Raw genomic sequence first — 18,799 nt, forward strand, 5'->3', positions numbered from 1 at the left:
AGCAGGATGAGCTGAAGGGCTGCCTGAGTGCCTAGATCCATGCTTCCCTGCTTAAAGAGATGGAAGGAGTCTGAGTGGCCCTGCAGAGGGAGAGACTGTCCAGGAGGAGAAGCCCCTCATGTCCAAAAACTTGTGGAACATCCAGAGTAGGCTGACATTTCTTCTAGTACAAGATCTTGAAGCTATCACCTGAGATGGCATCCTTTCTATGTTGGTGAAGGCAGGGATTGTGTAAATAGCACTGAGGGGAGGTGGATTGAAATGTCATCAGTTTCATCAGAAACAATCAAAGTGAGATTCACTCACATACACACAATTTCATTATTTCCCTCAAATTTGCTATAACCATTTACTTTACATTTTCTTCACTCTCTCTCTCTACTAATAGTAGTTCCAGTGTCTATGGCCTGCAGGTCCCTGTCACCAAGAGAACTACTAGTACTATCATTTATGTTAAGGCGTCTGAATCATGTGACAACGGTCCATTATGTTGGCTGTCAAATTCTACGTAGTGTACATATGTTTGCCTGTTTTTTTAATCTTTGTGTAAGTCCAGTTGCATATCATTGTTTGCTAAGTACTTCTGTGTAATATACAAACGAATGAAAAAACAAATCTACTTTGGCTTGTACTTCTATTGGCCATCTGCTTACTTTTTTATTGCTTGGCCCCCTCAGATGTGACCATAAAATAATTGATTTGTACTGCATTTTTGTCCTGAATTTTGCCTCTTGTTCATATAATATACAAACCAAAGAATAAAAAGCTACCTTGACTTGTAAAAATGTATGTTATGAGTATTTGCCTTGAGTTTCAGCATGATGAGTTGCCAGAGGAGAAATAAAGTAAGAGTTTGAAACAATTCTGATTGCTGAGTCCATTGACTGGAATTAGACAGCGGGGACTCGAGAATTGATTGTAACTCTTACTTTATTTCACCTCTGGCAACTCGTCAGGCTGGAACTCAAGGCCAATACTCATAAGATAAATTGAATAGCCGTTTGAAGGGTTTTGAAATGAACTTCGTGTCTAGTGTCTTCTTATGGTTTTATCAATATACTCCAAAATGAGCTTTTGTGCCTGAAGAAGTCTCCATGCCTAGGGATGAAACACGTTGGCGGTTCCTTGTCTTTATTTTAAGTGCAAGCAAAGAAATAAAGAATAAACACTCCTAATAGATGTGTCTCAGAATGTTTGTTGTTAATGACTGTGTTTCCCATATAACTCTGTTTCTTGACTCTCTTTAGGATATGAGGCCTTTGGTTTAGTTTCTTACAAATCTTACATTTCTATTAGAGTGCTTCTCTCTCTTGTTGTGACTTTTGTAATTATTGGGGTGTTCTGGATGGTTGATCCTAGGAGTGAGCACCTATCTTTGGGAACTCTGCAGAGTCCAGTGAAAGTACACCATAACCAATTTGATGATCAGAGCATTTCATAGGATTTTGGGCAACGTTGGACCAAAATTGACAATCAGTAGCAGTAGGACCATACATATTAAAAATGGAAAGGCAAACTTTATCGATCAATAATTTAACAAACAACTATCTACCTTCTTTGTCGTTATTCTGGAAAACCAAATGACATGGGAGGTATCTGTGGCACAGAGTCATGACACCATTCTTTTTATCGTTTCCAAGAGAAAAGAAGACTTTCCCAACCCATCCTTTTTTCAGTTTAACAGATTCAACTGTTGTGAGATGCAATTCTTGAATAAGTGTTAAGTCTTCACCGAGCTCTGAATGATGAGTCAAAACTTGTTGCTGCTGAATTTGAGAATTAAGACTTCTGACATTTCAGGATACGATTTTCAAAGACATAGGTAAGGATTGAAATAAACAAGTACGTCCAATATAATGGCAGGGAGAATGAACTAGAATCATGTAAGACTGAAGAAATATAGTAATGGAAATAAGAATCCATGAAGAAACAGATAAAAAAGCAAGTAGTAATGTCATGAAAAGACAGAATAAAGCATGAATAGGCATAAGAGAAAAGATAGATTATAGAGATCATGAATATATGAAAGTATGTACAAGAAAGAAAGGCCACATGGAAGGTATGACATATCCAAGCTCTGGGGCAAAGATGAAAGGAGGGCTGCAGAACATGAAATGAAGAACATGAACAAGCATAAACATGAAGACAATACCTGCCTGAGAAAAACAAGTTAAGGGAAAGAAGACAAGGATATAAAAAAATGTAATTATTAATTCAACAGTAAGGCAATGGAATATATCAACTCTATATAACTAGTACATAGTGTTAAATGGACCCACTGTGGAGAAAAACAAGGCAATGTAACAAAAGTAAATAAAAAATGAAAAGTTCTTGAAGTGTCCATGTTTTCAACTCTGCAAATCTTTAGGAAATTCTTCAATTTAATATGACCCTCATAAGTTGTAGTTGTATTCTTGTTAGTCACTTTAAATAAGCAAGGATGAAATAATCCAAATCAAGCACCAAGAGAGCGAAGTACAGATCTCATATTAAATGTTTTTTTGCATCTGTTTGCAGTAGCCTTGGTGTAATCTTGTGAAAAGTATATATAGTTACCTGACCAAGAATTGGATTAATCACATGAGCTGTAGAGATGACTCTGAGTTAGTCTGTATATTCCAGAATGTAAAGAATCAATCCTCTAAGTAGAAGGCACAGAAATTAAATGCCCTAAATGGTGCCCTCATTAGATTTTGAGTGGTGGTGATGCTGGGATATTCAATACTTTAGGAATTCAGGATTGGAAGAAACTAATAGGATGGACACCTTCTGAACACTCAGGCAGACCATACATTTGTAAATTATTTCCCCTATTTCAGTTCTCTAGGTGCTCCACCTATCTTTGCAGTGTAGAAACAGGTGACTGAAGAGTATTGGCTTTGAGGGTCGTGTCCGTAAAGACTATGATGTGTTGTTTGACTGCTGAAAGGTCCCATCCATGTGAGAACATCTGTCACTAAGTGATTATAACTTTGCATTTGTCTTATCCATATCAGGAAACAAAACCCTGTTTTCTTCCAGTAAAATATTGATAGAAACAGGAGGAAGAGATTTTGTGGGAGTTGGTGGGTCTTTTTTAAGCCTCCTAGCGGATGGGGGTGAAGCTGCTGAAGAAGGTGAACTGGAAGTAGAGGTTTAATTTTTGTGTAGGACTGCCCAGCAATCTTCAATCATTGGAATCTGAGACATAATGGAGTAAGACCTAGTATATCTGTGCAAAGTAGATTTAATTTTCAGCTTGCCCATTAATTAGGAAGAACATTTAAGTATTGTACATTCACTAAGAACAAAGAAGGAAACGATAAATGCAGAATTTGTGCGATACCAAAAAGATGAGCTTGGGAGACACAGGTAAGGACTGTTATAGTACCAGCATGGCTAACAGTGAGGTTATATTGTATAGTGCACATCAATTGAAGAGAGAACAGGATGTAAATTGAGTTAGAAAAACAAGTAAAGGCAAGGAAGTCAAACATTGAAAATATAGTAATATGAGTTCTTGCTAGAACTGCCCTCTTGAGAAAGACTTCATGTGATAATAATGTCAAAGCAAAGTGAAGGCAGACTAAGTTTAAATACAGGCAAGAATCCTCAAAGGTGAACAAACCTGGTGGTCTTCATTTAATGAAAATACAATTGGAGCATCTCTTCAACTCCAGAGCTATGTTGGTGTCATAAAATGGCGGGCTCTTTTGAGGAGAGTAAGCACGCTGCCATTAGAGAATGCAGACCACAGCTACCCCCGACGTCCAGCATGATGACAAAGCACGCCTTAATTTAAGATAAGTGCTATGCTGTCTAAAGAGACTACATTGACGACAGAAAAACTGCACAATCAGCTTCCCTCCTATGCCGTCCTGCAGAGGTCACATGGATGCCACGATCTTCTTCGGGTGCCTATCCCCCCCCCCAATATTATAATTTCCAATGATATTATTTGAGCAAAATCCTGTTAAAATATAAAAATGCGCACCATGTAGCCAACTATCAAAATATTAAAGTGTTAATAAAAGAATAGTAGTATGAATAACAGAGGCATCATAAGAAGAATTGTGCTATGATTTTATGAACATTTTATTATTTAGGACTTTTAATACATAGTGCATATTTTATTATACTCTTCAGTCTGCAGTAACTGCTGAAAAAGACAGCTTCCTTTGCTTTTGAGTGCCCAACCTTTTCGATACGTACTCAAGCATGACAAAATGCGGTCAAACATGATCACAAACACGAGTGGTTCTTGTGTAAGGGCTGATCATAAACGCAAATGTCACTTTCATCAAAGCAGTGGCTTAATGGGGCTTAATACATTTCCTAACTTTATTTTTGATTTCTTGAGGTATGATGCATTATGTGAATGACCATTCCTGCAAGCAATGTGTGAAAAGGACTGATCCAAAACCCATTTTTACATGTTAATATTTTTCTAAACTATAAAGAAAAATGAGCCAAGAGCTTCACACTTAAAAAGTTTCTTCGCCATACCAAAAAATAAGTTCATAGGTTAATATTTTCAAAGTTTTGATGAGAACTGATTGAAGTACTTGTCTCACTAAGCATTTCCATTGAAAGCAGCTAGCCCGTAGGAAGAACTTGGCCAGTAGGCGACAATAGCGAGAGATTAAAGTGTTGAGTAAAATGTTATGTAAATTACTAGTCTGAACCTCTAAATGAGCATTATTTCATATACGCACCCAATACGTTTTAAAGATAAGTGAGAGAGAAGAGTTGTTGGTGCTCCCAGTATAAGCACAGATAGAGATGAATTGTTTTGCCAAGAATCACACTAGTGTACTGTCAAATGAGGTCACGATTTTAAACCGAGTCCATGGGATCCATGTTTTTGATTTGCCCTCTAATCAAACTTCATATGTCCAACACAATTCGTCCCTCTCCCTGAACTGAACTTCATTGACAGGGTAATTGTTTGCAATGTCAGAAGTAGTAACTCCCTTCCTCAAAATGTCAATACTTACATAACACCACCGCTCTTATATACAATACCTGAAGGTGACTGTGATCACTTCAAGCTGTGTAAGTTTCAATAAATGGTGTTTTCTTTGGGTTCAGATTGTGGACACAGGGCACTCCACCTGTATAGTGCAGGGGAATCTACGTTAAAAAAAATGTTTTAACTATAACTCTGCAGAATGCCTGAACACTTCCGCTGACTGTCCCTCTGAAAAGAAATGGCAAACTCCTGTGCTATAAGGCTCATTGACTTATGTACAGCTGGACAGTATTGTATAGGTCCGGGCAAAATTTTCATTATGCTGGTGTAATCTTGCATAACTTGGATGTTATGCAAAATTGCAGAAATTACACTATTACGCCACCTTGCACGCAGAGCAGGATAACGCAAATGATCAAAATGTGTGCAGGTATTTGTTCGCAGCACTTGTGTTTTTTTGCTATTTCTTGACTTAAAATGCTTCTTTGCATCCATGAGTCCGGATGATTAAGCATGCCATCTCGGAGTGTATCCTGTAAGGGAGATCCGCGGGCTCTGTAACTAAGGGCCTTATTACTATGGCGGTAGCACAAGTGTCCGACTGCTATCGTTTCGGGCTCAAGACCATCCAACAAGGAGTCGGAGGTCCCGACAACCCAATTACGATACGACCACCATGCAGTTGGTCAGAAGCATCCCTTTTTCCATTCCGGCTTTTCCTGCAGCCCAGAAAAAGGGCCAAAGCCCAAGCCGCAATTGAAAAAGGGATGTTTTTGAACATCCATGCACCGTGTGCCAGGCACCATGTTTGGGGGGACACCACATGTGCCCCCAGAGCCACATAGAAGAGGCCTACGGAGGCCCTACTAGGGGCCCCAAAAGTCCCTTCCTGACAGCCTTTCCATGGCATAAGGCTGTGAGAAAGGAACATCATAATCCCTACGGCGGTGCCTGCGCTGGCACCACCTCCATTGTAGTGATTACTGTCCGACCGACGGGCTTTTTGGGCCTGTTGGATGTGTCGGTCTGTCCCTCCAACTGGTACCGTTCGACTGACCACATCGTAATGTGGCAGTCAGACAGCTATCCTGGCAGTCAGGCGGACTGACGGCCTGTCCGCGGAGGTCCGCCTGACATCCTAATGAGGCCATAAGTTACTTAAGGAAATAATTCCCATAGGTAGTTTGAATGGAAGGTCATACTTGTTGGTCTAGTTCTAGCTCTAAGACCTATTGCTGGCGAAACTGAGGAGTGAGATGTTACTACCAATCTTTCCAAGTGCTTTGCTGTCCTGACTGACACTGTTAAGTAGCCCTAGTTGCTTGAAGAAATATTAAAGCTTTTTGCTTTTTACTTCCTTGTGGTATGTTGTCTGGTCTAAAGCTTGATAAGGGGAGGCCTCAGAAAGATGTCAGGACCACTCTGAGAAACTGGTCTCAATAACGGTTCCTGTGAGTATGTACTGGCGTATGGGTCACTTCCAGTGGTGTTTAGCCTTCCATTTATGAATGTTGATACTACTGAAAGAAAGCTTTGGTAAAGAAGTGGTCAAGATCTACATGTCATTGCCACCCACAGTCGTTAGGAGAACGGGTCTTCCATGGCCGTCATTTCCTACCTCTGGATCGTAAGACTGGTGATGAATTAGGCCCAGAGGGAGGGTAATGTCTAGATTCAAGGGCAGGCTTGAAGCAGTTCTTTGGATCTTAGGTAAGTCAAAACGTATCCATGTCTACTAATGTACAATAATGAACAGAGCCTATGAGAGCGTGGGATCCAAAACAGGTTGGCAAACAGTGCTATATGAACAACAAAGTTTTGCCACAAGAGGCCTAAATGACAACCTACTTCTTGAATGTCTATTTCTCACTGTGCTCTGACACTATTAAGGTGAGGGAAATAATATCTCTATTATGAGACCTTCCATTTCAGCAACGTCTGTTCGCTTGACAGGGTTGGTACCACTCTTGGCCTTTAAACTACACATTCTTGGGCATTCCTTAACTCATATTGGTCCTTCAATTTACTAAAGATTTGAATATTGTTGAAATATCGAGCCTTGTGCTAAGATGGAAAGTAACCAAAATGTAGTACCATTATCTTAAACTTCCCATGATATTCAAAGTCACTCTCTAAATCTAGACAAATATTTCTGAAAAAGAGTGTGGGATTGTATGTTTGTTCTATTGTTAGGCTAAGCAAGTTACTTTCAGTTACTTTATGTACCTCACTTCTACAGAAATACATTTCAATATTAAATGCCATTGAGTTGAATACTATAGCTTCTGCCCAGTCCCACTCTATTGTATATGTACATCAGCATAAAGGCATAAACGGATATCTCCAGCTACAGGTGCAATGAAGTAAACAATATCATGGCAAAGGGGGCCACTGAGACCTTTGCGCGTGACCCCCCACCCCACTCCTTTTGCGTGCCTTTTGGGGATCTCATCGCTTTGCATGCATTTGCTGGTGAGTGTTTGAAGAGAAAGACGAGCAGTTTGCAGATTGGTATGTTGCATTGTTTCTTGCTCAGGAATGACAAGTTTTTCCTGGCTGAGCCTCATAAGAAAAATGCATGTTGGGAGAACAACACTTATTGCCTTAAATAGGGCAGGCCTTCTGAGATTCATCGAACCGTGGCCCTGTGATGCACAGGCTGCCACTCAAAGGTTTCTCATGGCAGAGACAGCTTAGCATCGGCTGCAGGAAACCTGGCCCTTACCACACTTTAACCAGAGTGGATGAACCATTAGTTTGTAGGGCTGGAGCCCCATAGATTTACAGTTAGGCTACCGGTGATCCAAATTCAAAATGAGGCCCAAAGCTATATATAAATGAGACACAACAGAATGATAATATACTCCACAAGACCCAGGAGAATAATTCAGCTCAGTGAAGAACTAGTCCGTGCATGGACTACTGATCTTGCCACCCTAAGATCTCTTCTGCAACTCAGATCATAACTGCCTAACCACAGGTGTGGCATCCCCAAAAGGCTTGATTGATACTGCCAGGCAGGGCTTTAAGTGGGATGAAAAAACTGGGGGGTCCCTCAATGGGGCGTGGCCAATGTAATTAAGGGCGCGGCTTAAAAACACATAAGCTAAAAATCTGCGACAGCCCAGAGTGTACCGCCCGCCTTGCATTTTGCTGTGTCTGTCATTGCATCCAGATATATGATATAACAAGTAACATCATACCTACAAGTCAGGACTATTGGTTTTGTCAATGGTTGTCAGTTGCATAAGTAAATAAGCAGCAACTATGGCTTGTATATAATATGGAAAAAGCTTCTACTTGAAGCCATGCTGACACGACGACAATGTTGTTGCTCCTGCGTTTCAAAAAGAGAAAGGAAATCCAGAGAGAAAATGACTCTCTTTAAAGGATTCCCTTCGCCTACAACCCTCACCTGGCATGACTTCATGCCATAACTTCTCCACTAGTGAGAAATGAGCAGTGTGAGCACGCGCACATCGATGTGCATGCTGTCACTGCAGTCTGGAAAAAAACAGACCGACTGTGCCATGGCATAAAACAGAGCCCGATAGGAACCTGTTTTGAGGCCCCCTTTAAAAAACTGCTGGTGCTCAGCACGGGTGAGACCCGGCCCACTTAAAGCCCTGCTGCCAGGGCAGTTCTAGCTAGCTGCCTGTGTCTGGAACAGTAGTCAAGTTTATACCATGTCTGTGGCCCTGGGAAGGGAGTGATTGTCGGTGCTCTGTAAGAAACTGGAGTATTAGTTGAGGAGATGAAAACACATGTAAAATAATAAACACAGTCTATGTTAGGGTGAAGCATTAAAGTCACTATATAAACCTGTGCTTATCCCTCTGGTTGCTTGGCACAAAGCAGTCAGTAACTTATGTGGAAAGCATTTATGCAGTACTTAAACAATAATAAAGTGAAAACACAACACAAGAAAATCCCCAAACAAATTTCCAAACATAGAGCAAATTTTAATAAATAAAATGACACTAAATAAAAATATCCAATCTGTAGAACCAGAGTTAAGAATTTTAAAGTTTAGGGTTCAAAATAGCACCAAAAAGGGTTACGGGCGTCTGGTCATCAAGGTCATCTGGTTTCACTAGACCGGTACAAGGGTAAGGTTTAAGGCCAACAACAGTGCAGTGAAAGTTGAATGCAGCAACAAGGTTCATCTGGGTTAAAGGTTTTACCTTTCGACTTAGTTTCGGGATGGAAGTAAAAAAAAACAACTTAGGGGGTAATGCAGCAGGCTGTGACCAAAGAGGGCTCCACGTCGTCAGATAGCCACTGGACGAGGTCTCATGAAGCCATTGACTTTTTGCAGGAAAGCTCCAAGCAATATACATTTGAAGAGAGGGCCCTCATAGGCCAGATACTTTTTGCATCTTCTCCGAGTGGAGATTTCTACCTTCGGACTAAATCACATTTTTTTGGACCACGTATTCTTCCAGCAGTGCAAGGGTGCAGCTGAAGAGGGCTCCCTGAAGCCGGATACCTTCTCCGTGAAGTCCCGCTGGTTTGGATTTCTGGTTGTTGACGAGAAGATAACAGGTGCAACCTGAATATTTGGCCCTTTTATGAAGCACCTTTGTTGGATTGGCTTGCCAGTTTGGCTTCGGTTTCTTGTAGTTTCTCAGAGCAGACTATGGCCAAAACGTTTATAATTCCTAGGTTTCAGGGAACTTCAGGAAGAGTAACATTTGACACCGGCCAAGGGTCCAGAACCTTCGGGACAGCACTTGGGGGAGTCAGCAGCACTCACTCCAGCAGAGGCCAGAAGCAGGGCCCAATGCTGGTCCACTTGGACGTGGTCAGCCTGGCAGATACAGTAAAGGACTCTGGAAGCTTGCCATGTCCCTGTACATCAAACAGAAGGCCAACCAACTACCCCTTGGAGTCACATCAGGGATCCCGGGTTCAAGGCAAGCAGGTCCAGTTTTCCTTCAGGCTCTTCAGACAGCAGATTCTGATTCTGATTCTTCACAGGTACCGGAATGTTCTCAGGAGGATAATGGCATCGTCAAATTAATGCCCAGTGACAGCCTGTGGGTGGGGGCAGCTCCCAGCTATTCCCTATCCAATGGGGTAAATGTTTCCTAGTGTGACCCTAACTACTATTGTAGCACTTCCTGTATGTTTACTGTACACTATCCCTCAGTGGCCCTTGATACCTAAATCCAAAGTGGCAGAACGCATGTTCCCCTGGTCAGAGCTCCCTGCACCCATCTGGAGGTGTGCTTATGGGACTTTACTGCCCGCCAACTCCACACCTGGCAACTCCAAACCAATTCTGGGGAAGCTCTCCCCTCTCACTCGGTATGGAGTCAAACTGAGTAGGAAGACAAGGGAGGCAGGTCTACGTTTGAGCTACAACTGCCAATGGCAGAGTGGGCACCCTTTGAAGCTCACAAAGGGACTGGCACTGCCCCTCAGACTATTCTGCTCTGTGACGTAACGCACTTCTCCACACCCAAGCCTTTAGTTCACTGGCTGGGAGTAATCCACATCTCACTGCAGGGAAGCCATTCAGCAGTCCGGTGACACTGGAGAATGGCAGAAAGGCACATTTGGGTTAGTCAGGAAAATTACAACTAGAGTAATAGAAAATCTGACTTTACCATAAATAAGTCTTTTAATCATCTTTCTAGCTTCTCACAATCTGAAATCAAGCATTATAAATTGTTCTAATGTAATCCAGTGGTTTCCTATGGGAGACCCAGCCTTGCTACAGTGAAAAATGACTTTTGGAATTTTTTCATTGCCAAAGCATGAAAAACATTAAATGTACATGTCCTACTTTTTAAATAACATGCACCCTGCACTAAGAGCAATTAGGTGAGGCATGGGCGAATTTTTATTTGCGCTGCAATAATCAGAGTAATTCCAGTAATTTTGTGTTACTCTTGTGACATGTAATTACCCACAATTACGAGATTACCACTATTCTTTTGAGTAATTTAGGGCAAACATTCCTACTCAAGAGCACAGGAACAGGGCGCCAGTGGCTGCCAGATCCTGTTGTTCTTTTTGTTGCATTTAGCACCATTTTCTTAGCACAAAAGGTTCATTTTGGACTCGAGGATGCATTTTTTGCTAAGAAAATAGTACTAAAGTAGGTGATGCTACTCACATAATTCCCCTATTATCGCAAAATTTTGCTGTATTTTCACGTAATAATACTACAGCAAATTAAATGAGCTATGCTGACCCCTAATTTAGAGCCTACTTTGGGGTGACTTATGGGTAATAAAAAGGAAGGTTTAGGCCTGGCAAAAGGTTTTTTTTTCCAACTCAAAATGGCAGGTTAAAACTGCACACACAGGCTGCAAGGGCAGGCCTAGGACATGTTTTAAAGTGCTACTTTAGTGCGTTACACAATGAGTGCTGCAGCCCACTTGTAGGAATGCAATTTACAAAGCCTAGGTATCTGTAGTACCACATACTAGGGACTTCTAAGCATAATATATTGTGCCAATTAGGTGTATGCCAATTTTACCATGTTTAAAAGGAATAACTCCCGCACTGCTCCCATTCCGGGAACTGTACCATACTTGTGCACCTGCAGTACGAACACAGCCAACAGTCATTTCCTTTTTGTGGTGGTTGTTGGCCGCAGTTTTTATTAATCATTACATATGTCATATTTGTACATTCCCCTGGACACCTTCTGGTGGCCGGGGTCATAAATCATTTCATACATGATCACAATTTAGTTATCACTCGGTGTTATTGGACATCATAACTCGTGGGTCATAAATCATCGGGTGTCAAATCATTCTGCCGGCAACCGGCCATTATTTCGCTGTCATAAATCACTCTGCCTGATCATCATAAATCATCAGCCATAAATCATTGTCATAAATCATCGGGCTATCATAGATCATCCTGTTACAGTCTGTCATCATTCTGTTGTCATAAATCATTCTGCATGGGCATCATAAATCATCGTCCATAAATCATCGGTTGGCCATAAATCACTGGTTTGTCTTTGGTCATTTGCATTTCCTATGGTCGTAAATCACCCTGACAGCTCGTAGATTGTTCTTTGTTGTTTTCCACGCCCCTATGCGTGTGGGGGGTAGCCTTTTCCCAGAGTTAGGCACCAACTCGCTACCTTGCTAGTCTCCTTTCGTGCCCTGCCGTCTGGCGGGGGTTCGGCTGCAAGTGCCGTCTCCGTTTGCTACCCCGATTTTTGTCAGGCGTACTCACCCAGCCGTAAGGCATTCCAGAGTGAGTGGCCCTCCTTCTACACACCGCCCTGTGGTAAACAACCTTTACAACGCAACTTTTACAACGCACTACCATTACAACAAAACTTTTACAACGCAAGTGGATTTACAACGCTATGCCATTACAACGCAAGTCTTTACATCGACTTGCGCTAGATGGCGTGCTAACATTACAAATAGTGTAGTTTACTATCCCAACACCTTCCCTACTGTTAAGTGGACTGGAGTTGGAATAGTAAATTACACTTTTCTAATGTTAGCACGCCATCTAGCGCAAGTCGATGTAAAGACTTGCGTTATAATGGCATAGCGTGGTAACATCGCCGTCGTTGTAAAAACCGCGATGTAACGGCACGCGTTGTAATGACTCGCATTGTTACGTCAAACATCCCGCCCTGTCGGTGTGTTTCCATAACCAACCCAATACACCTTTTGTTTCCGTCCTTTTTGGTTGGATTTGTGCTCCCTCTGTGCTACCTTTGTGTGTGGGCAGCATCCTTCCCCGGAGTTAGGCCACAGCTAGTTACCTTGTGGGACCCTCTTGTGCTCTGCCATCCGGCAGGGACTGGTCTGCGAGTGACGTCTCTGTTTGCTGCCCCCTCTTATTAGACCACTTCACTTAGCCGTAAGGCATCCCAAAGTAAGTGGCCCCCACTGCACTTAGTCGTGTGAGGCATCCCAAAGTGAGTGGCCTCACTTCACTTAGCCGTGTGAGGCATCCCAAAGTGAGTGGATGTACTCCTAGACACCACCCGGTGTATCTCCATAGCCGACCATTGTCCCGTCAGCTCTTGTCGTTCTTGTTAGCCTGCGACACTGCTGTTGTAGGTGTGGGTGGGTAGGATTCGCAGTTCGCCGGCGCTGCTCCCCCAGATCCCTGATGCAAAGGTGAGCTGCCCAGGGGGAGCGTCGCCTTATATGCCCTTCCCCCTTCCTCTCTTCCCTTTGTCCTTGGAAGGGGGAAGGGAGCAGGCCTCGGCGCGTTTCGCCGGGCGGCGCAAACCAGTGCCAACCGGATTCGTTCCCTCGGGGCTCAGGCAGCCGTTATGGCGCCAGCCCTTGAGGCCCTCTTCGGCGGCGGCCTCTGCTAGAACACAAGCACTTTACCACTGGTTAGCAGGAGTAAACTGTGCAGAGTTCTATGGCCAATAAAAACATGTTCAATTAAAGAAGGCAAACATCTATTGGAGTACCACACAATATGGTAATTTCCAACAGGGCTCCTGTGAGAAGATCACTTCTCCTTTCCTCACCCCCTCTTTTGCAAGTGCAGCATAGCAGCTGCGGGGGGACAGGGAGCATGTTAGGGCTCATTTTAACGATAGTTACGTCTACGAAACGGTCCTTATTTTTGTGGGTGCTTGCAGGTGCCAGACGTTGGGAACCAGCACTCAATTTTGGGGTCCACAATTTAATTTTCATGATCAGAGCTTCTCCCAAGAGCAAGACAGAGAAAGACAGAAAAGGGAAAATGAATGAGGAAGAGAAAAATAAGAGACCAGCGCCAACGGGAGATAGAAGCGATAAGAAAGCCCCTGCAAGAGAGAGATAAAGAGACAGGAAGTGTGTGCTGGAGGAAGAAAGAGGCATGATGTGGAGTGGCACGGTGGGGACCATTGGGAAGCACCATCATTATACAGTTACGGGTGTGGCCTCCTCCTAAAGCACTGCATGCCGAGGCACTTGTGTTTTATTATTATTGTAGGTTGAAATAAATAAATAAATAAATCATGTTTGGGTCACTGATCTTCAATCAACCTGAAGTCGGAAACGGCTAAAAATGCCAGCTTTTCTTTCATAAAAAAGGCTGTGACAAATGGACAATCGGAACTATATTACCGGAATGTCCTCTAAAAAATGTTATTCCTCATCAGACAGCAACATGGAGGGTCGAAGTTGCTCGTCGTTGGCGCTCTCACTCGAATGAACTCCTTTCTACCGTTCACCTCGGCTGCTCAGATCGAACATTTAGACACCTGAAAACAGGCAGTGGATAGATGGCACTCAATAAAGGCAATTGACAACATAGCGCCTTGAGACGGTTAACTCTGAAAAATGTGCTGCGGATATGCAAAAACTCGCACGATCAAAGAAGTTGTGTTTGTCGGTATCAGGGCAACAGGGCACTGGCTTTCCTCCAGCCTGCTTCACTTCCTGACACTGCATATAAAGCAACAGGCACAAGCTGAATTTACATTTCTGCTCTTCCTTCCATCTACTACTTCCCATATTCTCGACATAGAGGTAAGGCGTTTCTGTCGGAATTTACTCATCGTTTTTAGTTTTAAGGAAAGGATTGCATGCATTTTGGAGAAAATATCTTTTTTCGTTTAACGACTTTTCAGGATGTCCGTGTACGATGGTAAACGTTCTAACGATGTAAATTGCATTTCTATACGCAAACATATAGAAATTAAACAACATAAAAAGTTTGCACTTATTAAAATGAGCCACGCGCTGTGCTATGAATGCTGCCGCATCATTGACAGTTGATTACTTTAATCATGTTGCATTAATGAAAGGACCCTCACTAATTCTAGGAGCGTCCTTCGAAAACCAAGGGAAACGAAAGTCATGTGTATGACTACATTTCTGGAACCGTTAGTTTTTAGAGGTAGCCTCTGCTTTTGTTCATCTTCGAGATTTGCATGTATTTGCTGTCCGTAAATTACAATCTGTCTATTATCAAGGTCTCAAATGAGTGTGTTTGAGTCACTGTTTTACATCATAATACCATGAAAGTGGGGCTATGTTCGGGCATTCTCATGCACACCTTTTTCCTTCTTTTATCCCTCCGCTATCCTTCTGAATCCAAATAAGTGACTAACCTATCCACCACTCAAATTTCTTTCATATTTCACTATACTAATTCACCACTAATCCTTCATGGGTTCCGGAGTAGTGTGCTACTCGCCGAAAAAGCACTTCAACTCCCCATCAGGGGTGACAAGCGCTATATAAATGCAAACCTATTTCCCTCTTCTATCCCTCCTCTATTCTTCTGAATCCAAATAACTCACTAACCTATCCACCACTCAAATTAATTTCGTATTTCACTATACTAATTCACCACTAATCGTTCATGGGTTCCGGAGTAGTGTGCTACTCGCCGAAAAAGCACTTCAACTCCCCATCAGGGGTAACACCCGCTATATAAATGCAAACCTATTTCCCTCTTCTATCCCTCCTCTATTCTTCTGAATCCAAATAACTGACTAACCTATCCACCACTCAAATTAATTTCATATTTCACTATACTAATTAAACATTGTTCTTTTATGGGTTCCAGAGTAGCGTGCTACTCACCGAAAAAGCACTTCGACGCCTCACCAGGGGTAGTAAGTGCTATATAAATGCAATTACAATACCATACAATATATAAAAAGTGTGCGTTGTAGAGTGCACATTGACCCCCTCCAGGAGGTCACTTGGCGCTATTGACAGAACACTAAAGTTTATCACAGCCCAACTCCCTGGTGCTAATCTGCTTATCTCGGAAGAACGAAAGGCTGAGTGGACCTACCAGGATTGGACCTGTCATTAGCCCAGCAAGCAGAGATCACCGGACTGGAGGCATTACTCCACTAAGCCAAGAACACCAGCCAATGACATGTTTCTGGCACTTAGGACTGTCATCCAGTCACATGAGATAGGGGTGGATAAGATTGGTGTGCTACAGGCTACACATGATTGTATTGCTTTTGCCATTTAACTATTAGTCCAACCAGAGCAAATAGTATTAGAAAAGTATAATGCCGAAAGCTCCATTGAAGACAATGAAGTGGCTCAGGACCATGAAGGGCCGGTGCAGGCTTTAAACTTCAACTTCCAATGTTTGTTTATCGTTTTATTGTTGTTCAATTTAGAACATCCTGCCCTCGGTAGCTGGAATGCTCTAAGACCATTACAGCTCTCCTGCCTCGGGCTATACTGGTCTGCAAGTTGCCCTCTTTTCACTTATGGACCCTTGCCTGCCTCTCAGTTGTACAACTCAGGGAGAGGGCATTTACCAACTATTATAACTCCTGTCAGTGGGCTATTATGCTATATTATTCTATGTAAGGTTACATTGTTTAATATCCCATATGTCTGCCAATTACCTGGCCCCTGAACACTTTTTCTTTACAGCCATATGTGTCTGTGCTTATAGATTCGCCCACGATGAGTCACTGGTGTGGCTGTCCTTGTGCTGTGTTGGATTTTGGGTCTTCCCTGGGGTTGCATTCATTTCCAAGGTGAGGGTTGGGTCAATAATGGATTAAAACTGAGCAACTGATGGCAAGTTTGACAGCATTTGTACTGATGTTCCCAAAAGAGGATTGTTAATAGAAGGGGGTTTAGAGATGGGGTTAGATCCTGATCCCCTCAATCCTCACATGAAAACAGTAGTTGCAAAAGTCAGACCCTCAAAGTTTGATCTTCAAGTAAGCTGTATATTGCTGCTGTAATAATTAAGGACAGGTCTGTTTCGTTGACAATTTTTTTTACTTTTCTGCCATGTAAAACTTTGATTGGATCTGATTTACATTTTAAGTAAAATTGCGCTCGTTGAAGGAGTTTTTCTACTCTATAGATGGAAGACACGCAACTGCAAACTGACCTAGGACCTGATTACGATGGCAGTGAACCTGCAACTGCCAAGCTGCCGGGGGCGGGTTCACCACCATCGTAAGGCTATTCCCCACCCGCCAGATCAACTTGGCGCCGGTCCAACAGAGGCAATCGTTACGATTGCCTGTCGGATCCGCCCCACATCCTCCCAATTATGGCGGTGCCTAGCAGGCACCGTCCGCCACATTAGGATGCTGCATCCCTCGACAGCCTGTCCATGGTGGTTCAACTGCCATGGAAAGGCTGGCGGGGATGGCCTTTGGGGATCCATTGCAGGCCCCCCTTGTGCAGGGGCAGTTGATTTTTGCACTTGGGGTCCTACATTTCCCTGCACCAGGTGGCAGGCACCGCGTGGTGCCTGCCGCGTAGTGCAGAGAAAAGCAAAACCTGCATTTTTAACGTTGCGGCGGGAGCTGCAGCTAGCAGCACCCACTGCAATGTTAAAACTGCCTTTTGTGGCTGCTGTGGTGGCGGCCGCATTGTAATTTGAAGTGCGGGACCACTGCCATATAGGCGGGCGGTCCCAATCCCCGGGGCGATGGCGGACGGACATAAATCTGTATGCCATCGTAATCAGCCCCATATGTCTCAAGTTCTCCCATTTTGGGTGTCAGATGCTCAGCATAGACCTCAATGAAGGACAGCAGGAGCTACTTCTAGCTTGCACTTTGATTCCCTGGCATGTCTGCTGCTACTCCTGGAGGGGCTATAAATAGAAAGGCAAGAACAGCAAATAAGCAAGCATTGGCAAATAAGCTAGGCTTCGCTTGTGTAATTAATATGATTTTTTTGGGGGGGATTTTGCTTAGTGAGCAGTGAGCAGCTGTGCAACATAAGTTTAAGAAACTCCATCAAAGTATGTTTTGGTGCGTAACCTCACAAAGGGTGAGTTTATGCTCAACAATCATAACTGGACATTATTATGCATTCTTTTACTTACTATTATGGTAAATACATTTTGCACAGAGTTTGAAACTTATCCGTATTATCTACCACAACTTCTACTGTGCTACAGGACCTGCTAATAGGGGTACATTGCAGAGGATACAAAAATGTAAACAGACCAGGGCGCCCACACAACTGTGCAGTATTAAGCAAGTCTTGTAGATTCTGCGTGGTTTGCAGCTTCTAATCTCTAGGAGGACGTCAGAGGCAAAGTCAAGCAATAAATGTGGGACAGTGTGTTAAAAAGGCACATATACCCAAAGGGTTGGCAAACCAGTGCAATCTGAAATTTAAACATGCCTTTTGAAACTGCACCCATGGAGAATTCTTTCACGTCTCGCCTCTGTGCGAAATCTAAAACTGCTTCTGAACAATTCAGAGCGAACAGAGCCCACATCTTTTCAAATGAGCAGTGGTGGCCTTTTTGTGGCAAAGACACTCCCAGAAACCCCTGACCTTTGAACCTAAAGACCACAACATCAACCAGAAGCTAGTAAGAATCCGATGTCCCATTCTAAAGTAAGAGCAAGTAAGGTCTGAGCCGAGGATGTTCATACTGCTTAAAAAAACGAGTGTCAAAAGAAACAATGACATGTTTATGTCTGCATAACAGGCACACGTCTACGAGTGTGACAACCAAACATGTTTATGTTTGCTGAACAATTGTCACTGAACTGACAGAAGTGTTCAATGGATTGGACAGACTGTCCCAGCACTAGATCACTGAGGGAGATTTCTACTTAAGTTATGGTCGTAAAAGCTTGTGAAAGCATAAAGGTCTCCTGTGATAACAACAAGCAACGAAAGGGGAAGGGACATGCAGGGGAGTGAGGTGGGGGAGGGACAGGCAAGCCAGGAAGTGGAATGCAATGCAGGAACGTTACAAAAAAGTTTGTTATTTCAAATTGTTGAACATAATGTCCAGATCAGCAGTTCATGATGGATCCTTCGAGCTAGGAATAACTGCACACCCGTGGTGCCGGTCCTAAAATACAGTTGGATAACAGGCAAGCTGGATAACACTGTATAACCTAAGCGGTTCCATTTTGCGGCAACTTCAACTGTAAAA

The 18,799-nt window shown here is 43.0% G+C and overlaps 1 protein-coding gene across 1 annotated transcript in view; it reads left to right on the plus strand.

Annotated features, from left to right (window-relative positions):
- The first annotated feature begins 14,318 nt into the window (after positions 1–14,318).
- Positions 14,319–18,799, plus strand: part of C5AR1 (complement C5a receptor 1) — a 51,827-nt gene continuing 47,346 nt past the window's right edge. Inside the window, exon 1 of the mRNA XM_085625625.1 lies at positions 14,319–14,418. The gene's annotated coding sequence lies outside the window, so the exon portion shown is untranslated. The remainder of the gene's footprint in view (positions 14,419–18,799) is intronic.

Source organism: Triturus cristatus, chromosome 9 (assembly GCF_964204655.1).
Source record: "Triturus cristatus chromosome 9, aTriCri1.1, whole genome shotgun sequence".
Lineage (NCBI taxonomy): Eukaryota > Metazoa > Chordata > Amphibia > Caudata > Salamandridae > Triturus > Triturus cristatus.